Source organism: Bufo gargarizans, chromosome 2, assembly GCF_014858855.1.
Source record: "Bufo gargarizans isolate SCDJY-AF-19 chromosome 2, ASM1485885v1, whole genome shotgun sequence".
Classification (NCBI taxonomy): domain Eukaryota; kingdom Metazoa; phylum Chordata; class Amphibia; order Anura; family Bufonidae; genus Bufo; species Bufo gargarizans.
Genome location: NC_058081.1, coordinates 48,646,644 through 48,652,643, shown reverse-complemented (window position 1 = coordinate 48,652,643; position 6,000 = coordinate 48,646,644).

Below are 6,000 nucleotides of genomic sequence, written 5' to 3'. Positions count from 1 at the left end.
CACCACTCAGTGTGACACGTGCCCCGATCATCCGGGCCTATGCATTGACGGTTGCTTCAAGGAGTACCACTCTTCCATGGAGTACTAAATTTATAATCCCCTTCCCCAATTTTAATTCCATTTAGCCACTGACAATCGGAAAAAAACTATGGTTCTCAGACTTGAGACACTAAAACAAAAAAAAAAAAAAAAAAAAATATTATTTAGCAAAACTAAAATAAATAAAAAATTATTAGGTATTGCCGCATTCGTAAGAATCTGCTCTATAAAAATACCCTATGACCTAACCCATCAGATGAACACAGTCAAAAAAATTTAATAAAAACGGTGCAAAAAACAAAAAAAAAATAAAATAATAATATTATTTAGCAAAACTAAAATAAATAAAAAATTATTAGGTATTGCCGCATTCGTAAGAATCTGCTCTATAAAAATACCCTATGACCTAACCCATCAGATGAACACAGTCAAAAAAATTTAATAAAAACGGTGCAAAAAAAAGGTGTTTTTTTTTGTCACCTTACATCACAAAAAGTGTAATAGAAAGTGATCAAAAAGTCAGATGCCCCCATTGCCAATAAAACCGACCTCTCATCCTGCAAAAAATAAGCCCCTACCTAAGATAATCGGCTAAAAACAAAAAAAAATATGACTCTTAGACTATGGAGATACTAAAATGTATTTTTTTGTTTATAAAAGGATAATATAGTGTAAAACCTAAATAACAAAAAATAAAGTTGACATATTAGGTATCGCCCCGTCTGTAAGAATCTGCTCTATAAAAAAAAAAACATGACCTAACCCCTCAGATGAATACGTCGAAAAAATAAAATAAAAACTGTGCCAAAACAGCTATTTTTGGGCAAATTTTCCATTTTAAACGTTTTTTTTCCAGTAACAAGGCAAGGGTTAACAGCCAAACAAGAATGGCTTGGATAAATCAAAGCAGTTTAAAGTTATCACCACATAAAGTGACACTGGTCAGATTTGCAAAAAACTGAGTGCTGTCCACATCTTTTGACGCCCTGTTGAAGTGAATGGATCCACATCCATGCAGACCCAAATAACAGTTTTGTGCTTGAGGCCTTAGACAGAAAGTCTACAAGTAGTGATGTCCCAAACTATTCGCCGGCGAACAGTTCCCGACGAACATAGCTTGTTCGCGTTCGCCGCGGTGGGCGAACATATGCGATGTCCGGACCGCCCCCTATACATCATCATTGAGCAAACTTTGACCCTGTACCTCACAGTCAGCAGACACATTCCAGCCAATCAGCAGCAGACCCTTCTTCCAGACCCTCCCACCTCCTGGACAGCATCCATTTTAGATTAATGAAGCTGCATTCTTAGTGAGAGGAGGGAGAGTGTAGCTGCTGCTGATTCAATAGGGAAAGCGTTAGCTAGGGCAGTGTTCTGTGTCCACAGACTCATCTGCTGTAAGGACAGCGTCCTGACTTCACCCCAAAAAGCCCTTTTTAGGGCTGGTACATCAGTCTGCTTTTTACATATATATATATATATATATATATATATATATATAAATATATATATATATATGTACACATTGCAGTTGCCTGCCCGTGTGTGAGAGGCTGCAGGCTCAGTCAGACAGTACTGTGTGCACACCATTCATACAGGGTGTGACAGACAATACCTTGTAGATAAAAAAAAAATTATTTATATTATTTATCTGTGATATAATCGCATTTGCAAGCCAGTGAGTGACTGTGTGGCCCACAGACAGTACTGTGTGCACACCATCCATACAGGGTGTCACAGACAATACCTTGCAGATAAAAATAGTTCAATTTATATTATTTCTCTGTGATATAATCTCAGTTGCAAGCCAGTGTGTGTCAGGCCCACACAGACTGTACTGTGCCCACTGCCCACCACTTATATAGGGTGGCACAGTACCTTGCACGCATAGTACCACTTATCAAAAAAAAAATGACAGGCAGAGGCAGGCCACCCCGCAGGAGCCGTCGTGGTGCTGTAATTTCCACTGGCCCTGGAATAATGCCCAGTGTTCAGAGGCCACGTACCCTGAACTCCAAAAATTCAGAGAAAATAGTTGACTGGCTTACACAGGACGCCCAATCTTCAACAGCTTCCGTTAAGAACCTTGACGCACCATCCTCCTCCACCTCAGCTTTGGGCACCTGCTCTCAAGTTACCACTCTCCCGCCCACCACCACCACTACCACCACAGCCACCACAGCCGCTTCACTTGATGCCTTAGAGGAGTTATTTACACATCAGTTGGATGAAATTAGTGATGCACAACCATTATTGCCAGAGGATGTAGATAACAGGGATATGTCTCAGTCAGGCAGCATTACACACATGGATGTACAGTGTGATGATTATGAGTGATTACAAGTGAAGCGGTTGATGATGACGATGTGTCCGTGGATGCCACGTGGGTGTGCCTGCTCGAAGAGAAGATGAAGAGGGGGAAGTTCTGAAGGGGAGACAGAGAGAAGGAGGAGACGAGTTGGAAGCAGGGGGAGGTCGTCGCAAGGAGCTAGTGGCACAGTCAGACAGCATGTATCAGCACCCGGGGTCAGCCAGACAACACGCCAATCAACGCATGCTGTTGCCACCACCAGAATGCCGTCATTGCAAAGCTCAGCAGTGTGGCATTTTTTTTTGTGTGTCTGCCAACCTGTGCCAAAAAAAATGAGTCGTGGGAAGTCCAACACCCACCTCGGTACAACTGCTTTGCGAAGGCACATGATCTCATATCACAAACGCCAATGGGATCAACACATGAGTACAAGCAGCACACAAACTCAAAGCCACCATCCTCCTCCTGGTCCAGCATCTTCAGCCATGTCAACCACTGCTGTCCTCCTTGCCCCCTCTCAACCACCCGACACTCGGCCTCTCACCTTCAGCAGTTCCATCTCATCTGCCCACAGTCAGGTGTCTGTAAAGGAAATGTTTGAGCGTAAGAAGCCAATGTCACAGAGTCACCCCCTTGCCCGGCGTCTGACAGCTGGCTTGACAGAACTCTTAGCCCGACATTTTTTACCATACCAGCTGGTGGAGTCTGAGGCCTTCAAAAAATTTGTAGCTTTTGGGACACCACAGTGGAAGGTACCTGGACAATTTTTTTTTCTCGAAAAAGGCAATCCTAAACTTATACTCAGTGATTGAACAGGAAGTCATAGCATCTCTGGTATACAGTGTTGGGGCAAGGGTCCATCTGACCACTGATACCTGGTCTGCATAGCACGGTCAGGGCAGGTAGATCACGTACACTGCGCATTGGTTCTACCTGCTGACGGCTGCCAAGCATGGAATGCGTGGCTCTGCAGCGGAGTTGGTGACACCGCCACGACTTGCAGGCAGGCCTACTGCCACCTCTTCTACTCCATCCTCTTCGATAACCTCTTCGGCTGAGTCCTCTTCTGCTGCGGCGTCTGGCTGCACATCAACTGAATCCCCCCAGCTCCCCAGGGGCTATTCCACATCCCGGATACGACAGTGTCACGCTGTCTTGGGGTTGACTTGCCTTATAGCAGAGAGCCACACTGGACCAGCACTCCTGTCCGCCCTGAACGCACAGGTGGATCAGTGGCTGACCCCGCACCAACTGGAGATCGGCAAAGTGGTGTGTGACAATGGAAGCAATTTGTTGGTGGCATTGAATTTGGGCAAGTTGTCACATGTGCCGTGCATGGCACATGTGTTGAATCTCATCGTACAACGCTTTGTGCCTAAGTACCCAGGCTTACAGGACGTCCTCAAGCAGGCCAGGAAGGTGTGTGGCCATTTCAGGCGTTCCTACAAGTCCAACACCCACCTCGGTACAACTGCTTTGCAAAGGCACATGATCTCACATCACAAACGCCAATGGGATCAACACATGAGTACAAGCAGCACACAAACTCAAAGCCACCATCCTCATCCTGGTCCAGCATCTTCAGCCACGTCAACCACTGCTGTCCTCCTTGCCCCCTCTCAACCATCCGACACTCGGCCTCTCACCTTCAGCAGTTCCATCTCATCTGCCCACAGTCAGGTGTCTGTAAAGGAAATGTTTGAGCGTAAGAAGCCAATGTCACAGAGTCACCCCCTTGCCCGGCGTCTGACAGCTGGCTTGACAGAACTCTTAACCCGCCAGCTTTTACCATACCAGCTGGTGGAGTCTGAGGCCTTCAAAAAATTTGTCACTATTGGGACACCACAGTGGAAAGTACCCGGACAAATTTTTTTTCTCGAAAAAGGCAATTCCAAACCTCTACTCAGTGATTGAACAGGAAGTCATGGCATCTCTGGCATACAGTGTTGGGGCAAGGGTCCATCTGACCACTGATACCTGGTCTGCAAAGCACGGTCAGGGCAGGTAGATCACGTACACTGCGCATTGGGTCAACCTGCTGACGGCTGCCAAGCATGGAATGCGTGGCTCTGCAACAGAGTTGGTGACACCGCCACGACTTGCAGGCAGGCCTACTGCCAACTCCTCTACTCCATCCTCTTCGATAACCTCCTCGGCTGAGTCCTCTTCTGCTGCGGTGTCTGGCTGCACATCAACTGAATCCCCCTAGCTGTCTTGGGGTTGACTTGCCTTATAGCAGAGAGCCACACTGGACCAGCACTCCTGTCCGCCCTGAACGCACAGGTGGCTCAGTGTCTGACCCCGCACCAACTGGAGATCGGCAAAGTGGTGTGTGACAATGGAAGCAATTTGTTGGCGGCATTGAATTTGGGCAAGTTGTCACATGTGCCGTGCATGGAATCTCATCGTACAACGCTTTGTGCCTAAGTACCCAGGCTTACAGGATGTCCTCAAGCAGGCCAGGAAGGTGTGTGGCCATTTCAGGCGTTCCTACACGGCCATGGCGCACTTTTCAGACATTCAGTGCCGAAACAACATGCCAGTGAGGCGCTTGATTTGCGACAGCCCGACACGTTGGAATTCAACACTCCTAATTTTCGACCGCCTGCTCCAACAAGAAAAAGCCATCAACGAGTATTTGTATGACCGGGGTGCTAGGACAGCCTCTGCGGAGCTGGGAATTTTTTTGCCACGTTACTGGATACTCATGCGCAATGCCTGTAGGCTCATGCGTCCTTTTGAGGAGGTGACAAACCTAGTCAGTCGCACCGAAAGGCACCATTAGCGACCTCATCCCATTTGTTTTCTTCCTGGAGCGTGCCCCTCGAAGAGTGCTGGATCAGGCTGTAGATGAGCGTGAAGAGGAAGAGTTGTGGTCACCATCACCACCAGAAACAGCCTTGTCATCATTGCTGCCTGACCTGCGGCAACACTGGAAGAGGAGTATGAGGAAGAGGAGTCAGAGGAGGAATGTGGCTTTGAGGAGGAGGAAGACCAACTACAGCAGGCATCCCTGGGTGCTCATTGTTGTCACCTATCTGGGACCCGTGATGTTGTACGTGGCTGGGGGGAAGAACAGACCGTCAATGACATCAGTAAGGACGAGGAACGGGAAATGAGTAGCTCGGCATCCAACCATGTGCAAATGGGGTCTTTCATGCTGTCATGTCTGTTGAGGGACCCTTGTATAGAAAAGGATGAAGGAGAACGACCTGTACTGGGTGGCCACGCTACTAGACCCCCGGTATAAGCAGAAAGTGGGGGAAATGTTACCAAATTACCGAAAGTCAGAAAGCATGCCGCAGTTCAAAACCAAACTAAAAAATATGCTTTACACAGCTTATAAGGGGGATGTCACAGCAAAACGGGAATCTAACAGAGAAAGAGGTGAAAGTAATCCTCCTCCTACCACGACCACGGCGGCAAGGACAGGACGCTTTACAGATGTGTTGTTGATGGAGGACATGCGGAGCTTTTTCAGTCCTACACATCGCCACAGCCCTTCGGGATCCAGCCTTAGAGAAAGACTCGACCGACAGGTAGTAGACTACCTTGCCTTAACTGCAGATATCAACACTCTGAGGAGTGATGAACCCCTTGACTACTGGGTGTGCAGGCTTGACCTGTGGCCTGAACTATCCCAGTTTGCG